The sequence below is a fragment of the Cavia porcellus genome, unplaced genomic scaffold (genome assembly GCF_034190915.1).
Source record: "Cavia porcellus strain 051 isolate PalLab524CR breed Dunkin Hartley unplaced genomic scaffold, mCavPor4.1 scaffold_3, whole genome shotgun sequence".
NCBI lineage: Eukaryota > Metazoa > Chordata > Mammalia > Rodentia > Caviidae > Cavia > Cavia porcellus.
The window spans coordinates 95,285,144-95,304,716 of NW_026947486.1; the positions used below are offsets into that span (position 1 = coordinate 95,285,144).

General features: G+C 38.6%; 1 long non-coding RNA gene across 1 annotated transcript; it reads right to left on the reverse strand.

The window, feature by feature from the left end:
* Positions 1-529: 529 nt before the first annotated feature.
* Positions 530-18,416, reverse strand: LOC134475505 (uncharacterized). Its single transcript, XR_010046657.1, has 5 exons — positions 17,903-18,416; positions 16,523-16,608; positions 10,339-16,439; positions 9,596-9,692; positions 530-1,765 (listed from the first exon to the last, which is right to left on the reverse strand). It is a non-coding gene; the product is annotated as an uncharacterized LOC134475505 (long non-coding RNA).
* Between the last annotated feature and the right edge of the window lie 1,157 nt (positions 18,417-19,573).

Genomic DNA, 19,573 nt, shown 5'->3' on the forward strand with positions numbered 1-19,573 from the left:
TGTATGGGGAATGTGAGAGGGTGATGGGAATATGAGGAATTAAATGTGATTGGGAGACCAGAATACTGACTATGACTAAATGTACCCTGTGGCCAAATATCCTCTATCAATAAAAGTTCATACTGCCATCAGCTTGGTCTTACTATGTACATAATATTTCTGAATGAAAGCAAATTTATGGGGTATATGACTAAGATACAAGAAAAATAGTAACACAAATTTGTGGAGGAGGCAAAACAGTTAAGCAAGTGCTCTTTGTTTTTTTTAACCATATAGTAAATGAATCTCAGAATAGTGTCACTCTTTTATCTTTACTTAGTACTAACCCAATTTGTAAGGCATTTAAAACTTAGTGACATAATTAACCAATCCAATTTATGGTTCATCTTCAAGATATAAATAATGTACATTAACAGAAATAATAAATGCATGAAAATGAATTTGCACTTGAGGCACTTTTATTTGTATAGAATCTGAAACAATTATTCAATATAAACTAAACTTTGTAAACAAAAAAAAGTCTGCCAATGCCAAAGTGGGAAAAGAGGATAAATAAAAAAGTCTAATAATAAAAATTGGACATTTTCCACATTTTAGGAATAGATTTTTTACTTTCTCAAATTAAAAAGAAGAGAAAGAGGGAGTGAGGGAGGGAAAATATGTAGTGTTTATCCTTCTGCAAGTGGTTTACTTCACTTTAAGGTTTATACATGTTTTTGCAGATTACAGGACTCTCTCCTTTTAAAGGCTGAATACCATTTCACTGTGCATAGGTAGCACAGTTTCTTTCATTAATTCGCGTATATTAGTAATATAGAATGATGATATGCATTTTGGTATAGTGTATTGGTACATGCCTATAATATATTGTTAATTTTCATTCCTAATATGCCCCTTCCTTTGTAAGAGAAAACATGCACTATTTAATTCTCTGTAATTTCACTTAATATGATGGTTTCCTCTTCCATCGATTTTCCTGAAAATGACTTTGATTTAATTCTTTTTTATGGCTGAACAATACTCTATTGTGTATCTATACCACATTTTCTATATCCATTCATTGGTTGATGGACACCTAAGTTGTTTCCACAGTTCAGCTATTGTAGATTATACTTCTATAAACCTAGGTATGTATGAGTAACTACACTATGCTGTATTTGTTAGGAAATGTACCAAGGAGTGGTATACCTGGATCAAAGGGATATGTATTTTTTAGTGTGTAAGAAATCACCATAATGATTGTACCAGTTGACCTTCCTTCCAGCAGTGTAGGAGGTTTTCTTCTGTACCAACACCTCCCCCAATAGTCTTCAGCACTCATGGTTTTTGTATTCTTGACAATGGTCCTTCTGACTGGGGTAACATGGAATCTCAGTGTAGTTTCCATTTACATTTCTTTAATGACTAAAGATGCTAAAAGCTTTTCATGTACTGATCGGTCATTTATACTCGCTTGTTTGAAAAGTGTCCATTCAATTCATTTGCCTGTTTATTGATTGGGTTATTAAGAAATAGCTAGAAAAGATTTACTCCCGTTCTGTAGGTTGTGTCTTCACTCTGCTGCGTTTTTTTTTTTTTTTTTGCTGTGCAGAAGCGTTTTAATTTAATGCAGTCCCATGTGTTGATTTTTGATATTATTTGTTGTGCTATTGGGGTCCCACTGAGGAAGCCTTTGTCTGTGCTTACAGGTAGTACAGTTTCTTTATCCATTCATCTGTTCATGGGTGTTTAGGTTGATTTCACATCTTGACTATTGTGAATAGTACTGTAATGTACAAGAGAGCACAGATTAGATGGTGCCTATTTTCATTTTTTTAAAAAACTCAGAATTACTGGCTCTTATAATAGTTCTATTTTTAGATTTATTTACATTTTGGGATGCTGGGGATCAAATCCAGGGCCATGTACAGGATAAGCAAATGCTTTATCAAACTATACTCCTAGCCTGATTTTTAAATTTCTAAAGTACTCTCTACCATCTTCCACAGTGGCTGGGCCTATTTTGCATTGTCACCAACAGGTATAATTGTTTTTACATCCTCCTTAATACTTAGTGTCTTTTTGTGACAATAGCCATCCTGACAAGTAGTGGAAGTGATACATTGTTGTGGTTTTAATTTGCATTTCTCTGATAATTAAGGACATTTCACATCTAGGTTTTAAAGACAATTCCAGTTTAAATTTTATCAGAAAATAATGAGCATCTCACATTTATACAAGAAAAGAACTACTTCCCACTTTCCGTTTTGCTGTTCACGATCACTTGAAAGGAGAAATATAGTTGGTTAGATAGTTGATAATGGAGGGAGACTTCATGCAAGTCATGATGTATTCTTATAGAGGGTGAAAGGCAGCATGAGGAAAGCTCTTGTCATATATTCTGTCCAAGTGAAATGGCTTGCTAGCTTGGGAGACATAGCCCAGGAAGTAGCACCTAATGTCCATCATGTTTTACTCAAACCAACTGGTTAAATGCAAAGCAGTCATGATTTATTCTCAATAGAAGTAAGAATGATGAATTCTCTTAGTGAAGAAATTCCAAGCACATCACATGCCAGTCACATAGAATTCTGCCCCCCCCCCCCAAAAAAAAAAAACTAGAAGGTATCAGTTCCTAAGTACTTTCCTTGAGTGACTCTCCTGAGGGATGGTACTTCTCTCTAAATAACATAAAACACCTTCACCTTTCAAAGGGCTTGAGTTTATTAAATCTGATATACAGTGTGTACTCTGGCAGTTCCCAGATGGTAAATATTCAATTGCTAGTGACACTTTATGAGTAATTATTGTGTTTCAAAGAAAAGGTGCCTCCCAAGTTTCAAATCTTTTGAACTGCTATAGACTTTCATTCAGTACAATCTCCCAATCACAAAATGTTTCGTGCTGTTTCTTAGTGAAATGAATTGCAGAGGTTTATTTCAGTAAGACTTGGAGTTAGTGTCTCACTACATTTTTTTTACTACATTTTACAAAGCTGAACACACAATATATAATTACTGATTGCTTACGAGTTTGATGTTAACATTTTTATTCCCTACCTTCTATGTTACAAATAAAATGCTGAGCATATGTTTCATTATAGCTGTCTTTTTTATCTCAAGAGTCTAGTGCAGTGATTTAAACCTTCTAGAGCTTTCAGTGAAACCAAGATCCCACCGTAAAATGCATGCCCTGGTCTAGTGGGTCAGATAAATACGTGAATCGATAATTACAACTCAACCTGTTAAGTACGATAGCAGACATTTATATGAAGATGAATGGAGGCACTGCCTCAGGTGAACAACTCCCTGAATACTTTTGCTATAGGTTCTTTCTACATAAGGTGGACAAGAGGAAGGAGTTTTTCTAATAGAAATAAAGGCAAAAACATCATGAGATGTTCAGGGAGAAGAGCACCAGCTCTTGTCAGCACAGAGCAGAATGGAGTTGAAGAGCAAGGCATAAAGCTATACAGCGGGGTCATGGTAAGGACTCACAACCTCACTGTGAAAGCCTCAGAGAGCCACTGAAAGGTTTTAAGTACGGATGCATCATGTTCAGACTTGTGCTTCTAAACAGCCCACTGTAGCAGCAACGCAAAGCACAGATCACAAGATTGTGAGCAGACCAATTAAGAAAGTATTGCAGTAATCCAGGTGGGAAACAATGATAGCCTGCACTAGAGGTATGGAAACAAGGAGAAGAAGTTCAAAGTCGGCAGATTTGTGAAACATTATGGAGGCACATCTTGTGACTGACAGAAGAAAGAGCTTGAAGGAGAGGTCAGACATAAGGACTTTAGGCTGGAAACCCTGTTAGATGGTAATAATATTAATTAATGTTAGACGCAATGTCAGTGGCCTAGAATTTGGAATCCAAATTGAAAGGCTCACCACTTATTAGCTGAGATTTGGAGTAAGTCTTTTCTGCCCTAGAAATTATTAAAAATAGTTACAACCTACCTTACAGGTCTTGTGGGAATTATGTGTGATCATATGTAAACGTGCATCATATGTTTGAAGGTGCTATTATGCTACTGACCTGAAAACTTACTTTTGTGACTGTGTGTGTGTGTGTGTGTGTGTGTGTGTGTGTGCGTGCATGTGCACTGGAGCTGGAATCTAGAAGGTGTATTTCAGCTATTGCACCGCTGAGTTACATCTCCAGCCCCTCAAACGCACATTGTTTGAATCTAGCAAAACCAAATCATGACTTTGTTCCTTAGAAAGTTATTTGTACTATGTTTCTCGTAATGAAGCAAAATGTCACTTGAGCAGGACAGGGAGACAGAAAAGATTGCTCAAATCATAATGACAAGTCAAGATGTCAAGTCAATCACCCAAACTGTAGCCCTCTCCACTATGCTGCCAAGCAGGACAGGACTGTAAGTGGCTATTGTGCAGGTGACAGCAGCCATGCTTTTAACATTCCATCAGACCTGGTGCTTTGGCCTGCTTTTAGTCACGTAGGTAAGTGCTCATTGTTTATGTTCTAAAAAAGCAATAGTTGTAACTCAGTGATTTGAGATTTGTTTATCCTAATCAGTAGACTCTTAACAACAAAAATGTCCTCAGGCCCAAGGAGGACACAAACACAAGTGTTATTTTCTCTCTGAACATTCAGTTAAAATTCTACACAAAAATAAAATAAACATGACCTTTGAATTGCTTATCAGTTATGTCTTGCCTCCAAACTCCCATCCTGAAAAGGAGTGTATACCATATCCTCCTTTCCTGAATTGTTTTCATGAAGGAAAGTGCACCCTAAAGGTTGAAGAATCTTCACACACAGTTCTTAGATGAGTAAGAAAGGTCTTCTGCTTTTGTTTTATCTGTGGATGTAACTTAAAACTGCTCTTTGGGAATATGCACACTTGCCTCCGTCATTTTCCTTTCAAAGCACACCAGTCAAATGTTATCCTTAAAGAATCTCTCTGATAAATTAATACACACACAGATTCTAGTGATGGACAAAGGTTTGTTCCTGCTTCTGCAGATAGTTTCATGTTAACAACTGATTCTTCCCTTGACCTACAGTAAGCAACAGGGAATCTGAAAATTCTAGCTTAGGGTCTCCTCAGTGTTACCATGCATGGCATTTATTATGTCATTGTCCTAAAGTTTGAGTTTAGTGTTCATCACATTTTTGGGAGTGAGAAAGGTAGTGTAATTGGGACAATATTGCATCAATCATTCCAGGGAGAATATACATATTAATAAGTAGAACTCTTTGGGGTTTAGCTGAAGCTACATTAATAATTGTTTCCTAAGTCTTCAGTAGAGATGCAACTAGCATTATTAGATTAGAAAGCTGTGATTAGAATTAGGTATTTATAGAAAAGCCTTTAGAGTCCTCACAGTATCATTTTGGAGACATTTTATTTGTCTAAATTATTGTTATTAAGAATTCTTTGCATTTACAAAAATCTACACAACATTGTAGAGCTACCAATATATTTACATTTCCAGGTAATAAGAATGGAGTTATGGCAAATATTTATCTATGTTCTTTTACCCAGTTTCCACTGAGAGCAACAATTGGGAAGTAGCTTGCTGAGGTTAGGGTTATAGACTATGTCCACAAAATTCAATGAGGCTAACTTAAACAAATGGAAGTTTAACCAGCAACTTTGAACTCAGTAATTTCATGGTGTAAACAACTAAAATGTAGCAGCATTTGATTAAGACTTTTGAATTCATTTTCTGGAACTGGAAGTTTAATACTTCTTTAGTATTAGCTAATCTGTTCACTTGGCCAGTGAAATTTAATTTTTAAATATCCACCTCATGCTATGTATGTACCATTCAGTAAAAACACTCTCTCCTCAAATGTAGGAATAAAATAAGACACAAGTCTTAGGGTTGCTTTAAAAAATTATATAGTAGCTGTAAAAATATCCCAATGTGCAATACAGGTATAATGGATAAATACGATTGTCCTAATTAGAAAATTCTATCTTTTAAAAAATCAAATCATTTAAGAACAGTCAGTAAGGTACAGACAGAGAAAGTATTAAAAGGAGGCTTAACATAATCAGATCTGCAGTTTAGAAGGACTCCTTTGGTGGTAGTGTGGCACTGGCACAGGATAAGGGGCAGAGAACAGTAGGATGGGGGGGATGAAACACAGGAGAAAGGGTCACCGACTGAAAAGATACCACTGCAAGCAGCTCAGGCACGGCAAATGGATTCCAGTGACTTGGAAGACACAGTTAATCTGTCGTGACCATCAATCAGTGAGTAGATTGCTGGGGACAAGTGGATTTGAAGGAGAAGGAGAAAGGAGAAATAAATAGTGATTCTCCAAATTTGAGAAGTTGGAATATATGAATATATATATATATATATATATATATATATATATATACTGTCCTTCTTCCTCATGTACTTCAGAACCCACTGACACTCTTCTGGCTTTTTTGTACCTAGTGATTAGGTATTCAAATTCTCCTTTCCCATTTGTGTTCTGTATCTTTAGAGAGCAGGATCAAGGGGCCACGAATCTTCCAAGTCTGAGTTCTGTCCAGGACCAGTTTACTGGGCAGAGATACCTGTGTGAGAAAGTAATAGGGTTCAGGGAGGGGCCGGTCCCGCGTGTGCACTCTCCCCGGCATGAGAGAAACGCAGCCAAGGAGGGATGCTGACGACTGCCAAAGAGCACTGCAAAGCTTCGTGTCAGAGAAATAATACCAAGTGCCAGGTTCTAGGGTGAGGCAAAGCTGTAAAAGGAAAAATGAGTCACACAGTCAGAAATTAGAACAGAGTGAGGAAGAGTTAGGAATTGGAGTAGGAGATAAGCTGGGGTGAATGGTTCAGGACAAGAGCCATGAATTCTGAAAGAATGAGAGAGGCCTGTTTTCATGTAACGTGGACAGGTTGGTACAGGCAAATACCTGATAGCTTAGAGCAGGCCCAGACGCCCTGTGTGGAATCCCTAAGCCAAGGAATCTCTGCCTTGGGAGCTGAAGAAACAGTGTTTTTATAATCATACCAGACTTCCATGTTTGTGTTTCAGTTTCTGAAGATTTGTAGTTTAAATATATAATCTCATTAATAAGTAAGACCGCAAGTTCTTTCACCCCATTGAAATTCAGGGGACAGATGATTGCTAATCCAGAAGTCTAAACCCAAGGCTATCATTCCCATTCTATTGAGATACTCTTTTCAAAGACAAATCCTTGAATTTATAAACACAGACTGCTTCATTAACTGAGTTTAACAGGTAGCAGAGGCTTAGTTACTGACAACTGCCAGGTGGTAAATTGGAACACAGCCGCTGGTTTTCAAATTTGCTGTAATATAATACAGGGCACAGAGCACGCGCTTTGTCTCAAGAGAGACGTCTAATTTCATTTAATGTTTTGCTCAGACTGCTGTAATCTGTATTGCAGTTCAAGGCTAAGAGGTACACCCTGGCTTTGTGGATGGCAAAGACTGAAACAAAAGAGTAGGAAAAATTCAAAGTAGAGTAAATCCTTCCTGCACACCTCAATAGATACCATAATAGTTGCAAAAGAGATAAATTGTTCTAGCAAGAAAAAGCTTGCCAGGGAAATATCCAAGCTGGGAAAGGATCACTAATCTCAGCTGTCTGCAACTCTGTTGCTTGTGTCTTTTGACCTTTGTTCTACTCGAGAATCTCTCCTCGGCCTGTCAGCTGGGATAGCCTTTGTCACCATCAGCCCTGGTTTCCAGCTGTCCTCTGCTTGCCCTAAGTCATGCAGATCATGGATGGACAATTTCTTTTGTTCTACCAAAGCAGATTTGGCACTTTTTGGAATGGATATTTACTCAGAAAAGAGAATATAAATTCAAGGAAATTCTGATGATCAAAACTGCGATTCTTCATTCCAAGTCAATGATTCTCAAAGAGGACTTCCCAGTAGACTATTATCATTAGCAACATCAGGGAACTCATTAGAAGTACAAATTCTCCGGTCCCACCCTAGAACACCTGAATCAGGCATTGAGATAGGGGCCTAACTATCTGAGTTTAAAAAGCCCTTTACGAGTGTTGTAGTCAGGGGTTGCAAGGAGAACAATTGCATACAGGACACATAATTTGTAGTATTATTTATAATGGTCACCCAAGGAGTAAAATATAAAGAATGTGCAGGAAATTTACCCGCAACACTAAAGACATAGAAAATCCAGCCAAGGGCCTGGATCCCATGGCAACAACCTGCGTGAGTTCAGCTGAAACGGAGACCCCATGACAATGCCTCCATGTGTCCAGCTGGAGGCCTAGAGCCCATGACAATGACTCATGTAAGTCTGTTTCATGGAGCTGCGCTGAGAAAGCCCAAAGGTCAGCGGTGGGAGCTAGAAAGTCTGTAAGAGTAGGTTGAAGGATCTGTGCCAGCAGCCTGAGGATTCTTCAGTGGAGCCAGGAAGCGATGCTCAAAATAAGGACCAAGACACCCCGAAAAGTACCACAACCATCCTCAGTGACAAAGAGGGCCTGAGCTCCTCCAATGATGAGAACAGCAGACTTCACATAAGAAAGCCAGTGTGACAAGCTTTTCCTGGAGATTGAACAGCACACATCTTCCCCTCCAGAGCCAGGAAAGGGAGTGATACTTGAAGTAAGGATCAAAGAGCCCCCTAAGTGAACTGCAGCCATCCTCAGCAACAAGGTCCTGAGCTCCTCTGATAATAACAGCCAAGTTCATTTCAGGGGAGCCAGCACAACAAGCTCCTCTAGGCGAACCAACAGCTCCAAACAACAACAAAGCTTAGGAAAACCCACAATGCTACTGTTCCTCTCCAGGTGTCTTTTGTATGCTGGCAACAATCCTCAGGTGGGCCATCCATGCTCAGCATCATGCTATTTCATGCAATTCAGCTAGTGTTAAATTGACCACCAGTTTTTAATCCACAACAAGGTGATTCTAATTTTTTTTTGGTCTTTTTATCGGTACCGGGGATCAAACTCATGACTGCCTGCTTGCAAGACAGGCGATAATGTCACTGAGCTAAATCCCCAGCCCCAACAAGGTGATTCTGATGTGTACTCCAGTTTGAGAACCATTGTCTTAAGAATAGTGTAATCTAGTCCTGGTATCTTTGACTAGTTTTATCTTGCAAAGTTCACAGCTTCCTCATTCTTTTTTCCTTGGATCAACTGTGTTTGGTTTAGTTTTACTACAGCCTCATTGATAGTGGTTACCTCTACCTTAGGGTCAGTAGACTGACTCCATGTTCTGGGTAAGAGAGTGGGCCAAATATCAGTGCTAAGAATCTTTCCAGTAGATTCCACATTTTTGCCTGCTTCCCATGTGCTCTGCATTTCTAAGTACTAAGCACTAAGCACATTTCACTCAGTGTTTCACTGAATCCTCACCACAGCTCTTATAAGGTAGCACAGTACCCTCATCTTCCAAGTGAGGAAATGAAGGTGACCTGTCCCAGGGATCCAGGTAATTAAGGGGACGGAGCCAGCATTTTTACCTAGCTGTCTGTGATTCGTACTCATAACCTTGACTTCACACTGCCTTGAAAGAGACACAGGGCTCTCACATCATACATCCATGCCCAAGGAGCTCCTGTTGTCACATGTCAGCCACAATATTGGAGGGTGCAAGTGCTTTCACATTATCCAGGACAAGGTAACTCACCTTCATGAGCTTTCAGTCCCTTGTCTATAAAACAGGAGCGATGATGACCTTAGAGGGTGCTGCGGAGGGTCAAATGCGTATGTGAAAGTGTTCTAAACTGTAATAGAAGCAAAAGGTGTTATCTATATTTTACAGGCGAAGAAATGAAGCTTAGAGTGCTGAGCTGTCTTTCACAGAATCTATTGACTTTTCGCTTGTTATTTGAGGATGTGAGAATTCTCTGTTCCCAAAGTATCTCCACTTGTAACTAGAAATAGCAGTATTTAAGAAGTATTACCTTATTTTTCTATAAAAATGGAAATGTTCTCCACTAGGATAACCAATGGACAGAACACTGATACATTTTGATCAAGAAAGCTGAAAATGGCCTAGTAGTAGGTCATTGTTGGGGGGAGTCCTAGATTACATGCTGGCTACAGAGATGGGCTTTGGGTGTAGCGGGAGGACACAGAGTCAGGGTGTCAGGGTGAGAGGCAGACTGAGACTTTGCTGTGAGAAGTAGGAGAGTTCACAGGACTGACTAGCTAGCCTCACCATTTTGCTCCTGGATGATCTACCCCTATTACCATTTAAAACCATAGTTGGTCCTATTTCCTTTCTTAAACAAATTCTGTGCCCTCTTATCTTTTCTTTTGTCCCTATCCCCTTCCTCTCTTTCTCAGATCTCCAAGTTTGTTTCATTTTGCTTTTCATAATTCCTCTCTACCAATAAGACTAGTCATCTGTGACCTAGATTGTCCTACCCAGGCTTTCTTCTCTTCTGCTCCCATCCATGGTGTGCCCAGGGCCCATTCAGTGCTTCAATCGGGGTAGAGGTCACAAAGGCAAGATGGGATGCCGGCACATTTGGTGGAAACCATCAGCATCACCCAATAAAATAACAGATGTTCCAAGCAACACCGGATGAGTCTGTCGTTGGGTTCTGTGAGGACCAATGTGATGGAGACGCCCCTGTGCAAGTTTACATGGGAGGATTTTTACACAAGGATTCTCATGCAACTTAATTTCCTATTTTTTTCCTTGCATGCAACATATTTGCTCTGAAACCCATTTTTAAAGGAAATATGAGCATGAAATAACCCAAAGTAAATGCTGACTAGATGACAGATGTTAAAGAAAAAAAATCCTGTACTTGCTCTCTTTATCATAATTTGTTCTTCAGCAAGTCACTCTTCAAAAATGCTCCATTTCTATAGAGTATAAAGCTCTGTTTTTAATAGAATTCTTTGTAATAGAATTCTATCACTCAAAACAGCTTCAAACACACTATGAATTATATTCATATTAAGGTAGCCATAAGGAATTTAATTACCTTTCCTCCATGGCATAAGTAAACAAAGGCACACTCAGCCAAATTTCTGATCTTTCAGGCCAGAATTTTATTTCTTTATTTTTTTTATGTATGTAAGTATGTATGTATGTATATGCGTATGTATTGGTACTGGGGATTGAACCCAGGTAGTGCCGACTTATATCCCAGCCCTTTAAAAATGTATTTATTTTAGGAAATAGTGGCCTCAAACTTATGATGCAACTTGCCGACTAGTTGGAATTGTAAACTGGTGGCTCCGTTCTTGGCCCAGCTCAGAAGCTTTAAAGAGAGAATCAGAGACAAGTTGGTAATAGGAGAGGAGAGGGTGTGCTTGTCTTCTTTGAGGACAACTTCAAAGGTTTAAGTAAGATAAATATCTTCCTTATTTTTTAACATTGTTTTTGTTTTCTACAAAAGTAATCTAAATCCTTGAGTCTCCCCTTTGTACCGTTGCTTTAGCCTGAGTTCCACAGGTCTACTGCCCAGTATATAAAGTCTCACTTTATTTTGTCTTGGATTTGACTTTTGAGTTGAAAGGTCTGTGCTGAGTTCTAGACAGTAAATAGCTCTGATCACTATTGACTCTATACCTACCGTGCGTGATGCTTTTTACATTGAAGAAAGTGGTGGGAACTACTTATGGGGTGAGCGGCACGAGTGATTCAGTGCATGTGAAGAACTTAGGCATGTGCTGGGCACAGAGCAAGCCCTAAATAAGCGATCGTTCCTAGCGTCACTGTGTTGACTTGGGCCGCTGCCTCCGTTTCCATGTTTTGCACCTGACTCTGTGTAGCGCCTTCTCATCTCCTCATTCTTGCTGCTCACCTCTGTGCCACATTGGACCCCATGTCACCTTTCTTCACTTGTCACGCCTTGAGTTTAACATTATGTTCTAGATATAGTTTTGAAGTTCATTTTTAAAATTAATTTTTAAAAATAAGATAACATTATTTCATTTCTAGTCTTTTCTCTGTTGACTTACAGAATGTTGCTAGTCCTTCTGGCCAAAGTGGGGCAGTGAGCTCAAATTCTTTCAGAAATAACTTACAACTTTTCCGTCATTTTCCAGAGACAGAGGTAGGTAACAAAACATTTAATTATTTTTTGTACAGTTAATTTTTTTCTGTATACCTTACTGAGATGATCTGTTATTTCTTTCTTTTTCCTAATCCTTCAATTTTGAGACATTTTCTTTTCATTTATCCTACATTAGTTTGTCATTTCACTGCTGAGAAGAGGTAGTGCCAGCTACAAACACAGAAATCTGTTGTTTACACCTAATTCTCTATTATTTGTAATACTTAAAGGAGCCTGGGCCCTTGGGAATCTTGTGCTTGGCATAGCTCCATCCTGAAAGCACCCACTTTTTCCTACTCATTCTGTAAGTTAGCTTCCCTTTCATGAAAAAAGTGCTGCACAAATCCCAGAGGGGCTCATTAACAAAACAAATACTAAAAAAATATGGAAGCTTGTCAAGGACTTTTTATAAAGTCTTTGTGAATTCTGTGCCTTGGTTCTTCCCTGTCCATATGTTATTTACTCTCTTGAGGAGTGCTAACAGATTAGTCAGACAGAATTCCCTCTCGGAAACCAGCAGCTTTCCCCCTGAAAGGTCATGTTTGACCATGCCTCTAGATTAATTATTAGGCTATGAATCAATACTTCAGAGATTTCTAGATTTTGCTTTTTAAGAAACGTGTCCATAGAATCATTAAACGTCATGGTGGAAAGAACCATAGAGAGAGCCTAATTCCCTTCATTTTATGATATAGAAACCGAGGCCTAGAATGGCTTCTCTTTAACTTGGTTTTTCATCAATTAGTCTTTTAAATATTTTAGTAAAATTCTTATATTGGATTGTGCAGAAGTGTTTGGGAATATGTTTACTTTGATTTCTCAAATGGAATGCATTTTTCTTCCCATGCAGCATACAACAGACATAATTTATGGAAGGAAAATATTAAGAACTTCAATTTTTTTAAATTGGCTTGACACATTTAACTTTATTGTCATGTGATCTGTTTCACAATTTTCTTTTTGTTATTGCCATTAACTATTCAATCCCCAAAATCATATCTACTTTCTGTCTGTGAAAATCACATTGCCAAATGTACATTGAGTTACGTCTGCTGCAGACACTGCTCTAAGAACTTTCTGTTGACCCCCACCCCTGCAAGTTCTAATCTAGGCACTTGGAACCTACATTGGTTGAAGACAGCTTTGGGCTCAGGGAAACTGTAGTTTTATCAAGGTGACACCGGGGGTCCTTTTTTCATGATCTGAGTGACAAATGCCTGAATGTGTTAACTTTATGAAAATTCACTGAGTTGTTGCACATTTAAGATTTGTGCAGGTTTCTGTAGATATCTCATACATTAATGAAGATTTAAAGAGAAAAAACTTATTTAAGGCTTTATTGAGAACTTGATTAGTGGATACTTTTAGGATCTTCTTTTGACAGATGAGATGACTGTGGTATAAGAAAACTACCTTGCTGTAGATCACAGAGCTGGTATGTAACCTAGACTGCAATTTGAAACTTCAGTAGTCTGAGTTCTGCTCTTAATATACTATAACAAGTGCTATATCTCAGAATTGACTTTTTTCAGGATCAAGTTTATTGCTTTCTAAGCTTAAGATGACTCGGTTCTAACTGCATCTGTTCCTGTACTTGTCCTGTATATATCACCACCCCTTAATTCAGCAGGCATGTGTACACATTCACACTTAGAGCATAAAACGGGGAATGCTTTAATGACATAAATTCCTTATTGACAGCCATTTTTTGTGTCTCAGTGTTTCTTAAAGACAACTGAAGTATATAAACTCCAACTTGCAACTCTAAGAGCATTCTCATTTTTTAAACAGTTGCTTTTTTGTTGGTACTTGTTTGCCATATGTAATGATCATATTCATCATGGAGATGGTGTATTTGTATGTGATATACTATATCTTAATTCTTTTTTTCATTTCCTTCCCCTCCCTTTAACCCCTTTTCCTCCTCTCCATTTACCAAAATTCTGTTTCCATTTTCTGTTCAGTTCTCTCTCTCTCTCTCTCTCTCTCTCTCTCTCTCTCTCTCTCAAAAAGTACAGAAATCACAATGTAATCTTTTGTTTGAACATAAACATTTTAGGGATTCAGAAAACCACAGAAGGAAGGAAAGCATTTTAGGCTCTCTGAGTTCCCAGGGACTCTATTCTTGATGGTTGGGTAATGTCTGAACAAGTCAAAATAGTTTCCTAAGTAAGGGCTCGATTTTCAGAGACTCATAAGGGTTGCTAAGAGTAGCAGAGGCTAAGAGAAGGGACAAATGGACAGGAGAAACAAGTACCACTTTTTGTAAATTTTCAATTCTATACCGGATATTGCATTAGAGCAGTTTGAATTCATTACAACATTTCACTGTCACTGTTACCATTTGGTGTAGATATTAATAATGCCCATTTTTCAGACAAAGAAAATGAGGTGCAGACATCAACTTCACATATCCTAATAAGGTCTTCTAGGTTGCAAGGCCCATATTTCCATCCGTTAAATTGCACAATCTTAAAAAAAATGTCTCTCTCTGTTTCAGAGTAATAATATCAAAAGAAAATGACATGTGTAAATATACCTTTTCTTTTAAAAAGCTTTTACTGAAAGCCCTTATTCTTTACAAAGAACACAAAGGTGCTTTGTAATGGAAAGGAAAGGTGTTTTGAGCAACAGTACTGATCAAGTAATTCCACTCATTATAGTGGATCATTACAGTGAATCACACTTTTCCTTAATTTTTTCCATAGAGAACACTAAAGCAAAAATCAGTTTGAAAATACTCTGGATGTTGTCACTTCTGGAATGAGAATTCAGATTCAGAATGTTGTTATTAAATGATATTAATAATTAGAATACATTAAAATAAATTCAAAGTTCTAATAGATCTGTGATCTTGACCATGAGGCTCATTCAATAGTCAGTAGTTTTTCAATACTCCAAATATAGAGGAGCATTCTGTTCTCCATGCTTTATAATCAGTATAAAGGTGAAGGTTAAAAATCATGATTCTGATGCTACACTCCCTGAGTTTGGCTCCACATCTTAAGAACTGTTTGACCTTGGCTTGTCGGTTTGTCTGATTTAGCAAATAAAAGTCTAGGAGATCCTGTCAAATTTGAATCTCAGATAATCAACAATGCTTAAGTATAAATATGTCTCATGCAGAATCCGTCATTCATTACAAATTCAAATTTAACTGGTATCCTGTATTTCATCTGACAAAGATTTATTTAATGTCTCTGAGCTTCAGCGTCGCCATCTGTGAAGTGGGAATGATACTACGGTACCAGGAGCTAGCCCATGGAATTGAGGTAAGGGCTCGATGGTGTGGTATATAAACTGTAACACTGTCTGAGACAGAGTTAACATTATATAAATGATGGTTATTTTAATTCATTCCTCCATCTACAGTATTTTAAGTATGGCTTGGCTACTGAGTTTAGGACGGTGGGAGTTTAGGACTTTGTGCTTCATTTCCTACATGCAGACCCACAGTGGAGAAACGAGAGCGCAGTACTGTGTTATGCACACTCACTTTGAATACCTTACTTTTTCACTAGGAAAAACATTCAATAACCCAACATTTTACAACCCAGACACAGCTCCTCCTGCTATTGTTCATATAAATTACCTTTCCATACGGCTATAAATTTTTTATGCCTTTGGAGTCTGGAAAAAATAAGGAAATATATCGTTTAAAAATCTACTTTATGAACTAAATCTGTCCTTTACAACGTAGTAAGCAACTATTTCTCTGTATTTACCTAGTAGGACTTTGTATATTGCCAGATGCAAATGAAGCATTAAAATTTAAGAGCTGGTATATTTCCGTTTCTTGTAATACCTGAGAAAAAACCCCAAATACATAAAAAGTGTAGTGTACAAAATATTTAACATACAATCTATTTGTCTATGCTTTCATGATCTCATATTGTAAATATTTACCACTATTTACACAATTTATGTGAAAAATATGATTTACCTGTGTTAATTTCATGTTGGCAGTTAGCCACTTGAATGCTTACCTTCACATATGGTAAACTATAGGGATGTGTGAAGTTTCATAAAAGGTCAATAATACAGAAAGAATGAAAGAACCAGAACAATATGAATGATTCTGAAAAATCGGAGAGATATTAACTCAACTCACTACATACTTTCACAGCAGGCAAATATCAAGATTTTGCCAGTAATCTGTGCTTTAGATTGCAATAAATTGTTCTTGTTTTTCTTTCCATTGTAGGAGACACTAACTTGGCTTTGTGAAACCAGGTGTGCATGTCATCTCCCACCTCATTTTCTTTGAGTGTAGGATGGGAAATATAATACAAACTGTTCTGGTGCACAATAATCTATTTTACAGTTGCATGCAAGAAAACCATCCCAGAGAACTTGGCAATGTAGCATTCAGGTCTCTTCACATCATTTCTTGTCCTTTACTCAGCTCCTTTCTTTACTGTCATTATCAAGCATTCAAAGGGCAGTTTATGCATGCTGTAACACAAAAGAAATACTTAAGTAATACAATCCTGTAGACAGAAGATTAACAGTCACTACTTTGAAAAAAAATGGTATACCTTCTGCAGATAGATGTGACACCCAGTAGGCACAGGCAGCATTTGAGTGGTCCAAAATACAGAACAGTTATTCCAGAAGTATTTTTCTAAATAGGAAGTGAGTGGTTTCAACTTGGTTTCTATTTTTATTTCCTTTATTAATACCTCGCCGTGAGGTTACAAAGGATTCATTTCTGCAGTTGTCAAATCTATATTTGCAATCTGAACTCTTGCTTTTTTCAACTGCCTCCTGCACATTTCCACTTAGAAGTGATGTAGGCATCTCAAACTCAGGGTACCCAAACTGATCTCCCTATGTTTCCCCCAATCCTGACGCTTGTGCATTCCCTGGCTCAGTTGCAAGCATCCCCTGTCCAGTTCCTCGAAACTAGATGTTTCTGGCATTTGAAACCTCTCCCTCTGGTCGTGTTCACGTCCAATCAATTGAATGTTGTTGATTCCACCTTCAAGTTATTTCTGGAATCTATCTTCACCTCTGTATTCTCACAGCCACTAATTTAGTTCAGTCCCTCTTCTGTAGTTTTTAAATGGCTTCCTAATGGCCTCTTAATAAGTCCCTCTGCTTCCACTCTCTCCTATATCCAATCTATCCTTTATGTGCTAAGTAGAGTTTTCTTTTGAAAAAGCAAATCTGGATCAAATTCCTTGCTTTCTTAAAACCCTTCAGGACTCCTAGGAGCCTATAGGATCAAGAATAAACCCTGCAGAGGGGTTCACAGCCGTCCCCTAACTTATCCTTCCAGTCTCATTGCTGAGATGCCTCATGAACTGTTTTTGTGGGTTCAAAAGCAAACAGCCAGGTAGTCCTCAAAGAAAGCATCTCATTTCTCTAAGCTAGTGGTAAGAATACTCATTACCATAGCGTTTTTATGGCACTGGGGATTGAGCCCAGAGCCTTTGCACTGAGTTACAGCCCTAGCTCTTGTTGAGTTTTGCACAGGGTCTCACTAAGTTGCCAAGCTTCCTAGGCTGGGCTTGAACTGCCTCCTGCCTCAAGCTCCCAGGTTGCTGAGTTACAGGTGTGCAGCATCACTCGGGCTAATCACAGCTTTTACAAAATAAAATCCCAGTATCCATTCTTTGCTTGAAACCGACAAATTCAGAATCTCTTATGAACTGAGAGTACAATATATATTTTCACCAGATTACAGGCGATGGGCCTTCACAGTCCTGCCTTAGGCATTTGTTATGCTGTTCCACCTGTCTAGGATTCCCTGTCTTCTCTGTCCCCTCACCTCAGTTCTTTACTTACTCATTTCTCAAGGTTTAGCTCAAATATCAGCGCCTCTGTGATGCCTTCCGGGACCTACACTGGTAAATGACTTGCCCTTGGCTTTGCTGCTGTATTTTAAATAGACTGCTACTATACTCATTGCTTACCTTGGTCGCGAGTTGTCTGTGGTTTTCTTCTTTGAGAAAGCAAACTCACAGCACTTCTGACGGTGCTTTGCACTGTGCTCAAGAAGGACACAAGAAGAAACAGAAAGATGGTGCAGCTTAGGCTGGATGTGGAGGCAAAGTGAAAGTATAAAAAAGACATTCTGTCTTGGGTTTCTCAGTAAAAATTCCATCATAGGCTACAGTTAGATCCTTGTGGCGGACCCCGTCATAGGACATACCGAATGTTAACTAATCTTATAAAGCCAACATGCCCCCTGGGGAAAAAAGAGGAGCATGATGGGAACTTTTCTTGTTTACAGTGTTGAGCTTCTGCCCCCAGAATCTTCTGGCAGTCCCTGATAACAGTTCTACAAGGGGTGCCTGGTAGTGCCTGCTCTCTTCATGTTCTCTTGCTTCCAGCAATAATAAAACCATGAAAGTTTTTGCCACAGGGTGCAGAGCCTCAGCTAATAAAGTTGAAGGGTGGTAGTTTCACACAACTGCCTTTCTTAGAGGTCCTGGCAACAACTTCCTTTTACTCAGTATGAGCTGATGGCATAGTCACTTCCTATTTGGTCTCAACTGCCAGTTTTTTTCCTGTTTTTAACTGCCACCTTTGACTAGAGCTGTTTTCTTGAGAAGCCTATGAATTAAAGAACAAGTGGTCAATTGAATATCTTTTTAAAAGCACACTCAGTGGTGAAGAAATATTGCTGGTATTGGTGGTTGAGCATCATTTCATGGAAAGACATGAAAAGGCTCTGCTGTGACTAAACACTGTACCAGGAGAGCAAAAAGAAGTTACATCGTCTTATTAAAAGATTCGTCTCCCAAAGAAGCTCACCCAAGAAATGCCCTTCAAACTGTTCACAGAAGAAAGTCTCTTTGCATGCCTATTTAGCAAGGCAAAACTGTTATTAGGGGATTACCAGTGCAGCAAGTCGTGCTTCTTTTGGCACTGAGGACACTGGTTTTGACCCCATGCGGGCTCTGAGGGCCTTCATCTTGGGCCTGAGGCATCTAGAGGTCAACAGTGAGATTCTGTAACTGAGGGTTCAGGCACGTAGCAAAGCTGAAATCAAGAAAGCAGCTTTGCACCCCTACCTCTCCGCGTGTCTGCAATTGTCCAGGCCACATTTGCTTCTCTCAGCTCTGTAACCAACTAATAAAGGCAAGACGTTATGAGCTCAATTCTTTCCGTACTTAATGCAAATATTTCAAAGCAAGTAAGAATATATGTAAAGAAATGCTATAAGCAGGAAACCACTTAGGCAGCATCTGCTTCCACCCACCTCCTCTGTTGCTCGATTCCCCCTCTGCAGCTCAGGAAGTAAAGCTAGTGAGAAAATTCAGCTGTGCAAAGTCTTAGATACTATAGTTTTCATTAAAAATAGTGCTGTGGTCGAGCACTGTGCAAGCCCCAAAACATACAAGGTGATTCCAGAGAATTCAGCAATTACACAGGTTTAATGTTCCTGAAAAGAACTGTTTCAGTTGGTTTTTCCTCGGGATGCTTGTGAGAACAATAACAAGAATACAACATCTGCAAGAACTATTATATCATGGTTTCCAATTTGATACCCTCAGAGAGTAAAAAGGAGATTTGAGATATCACATATGTTTTTATTTAAAAGAAAACGATCTTTGAATGCTATACGTCCAAATATCAGT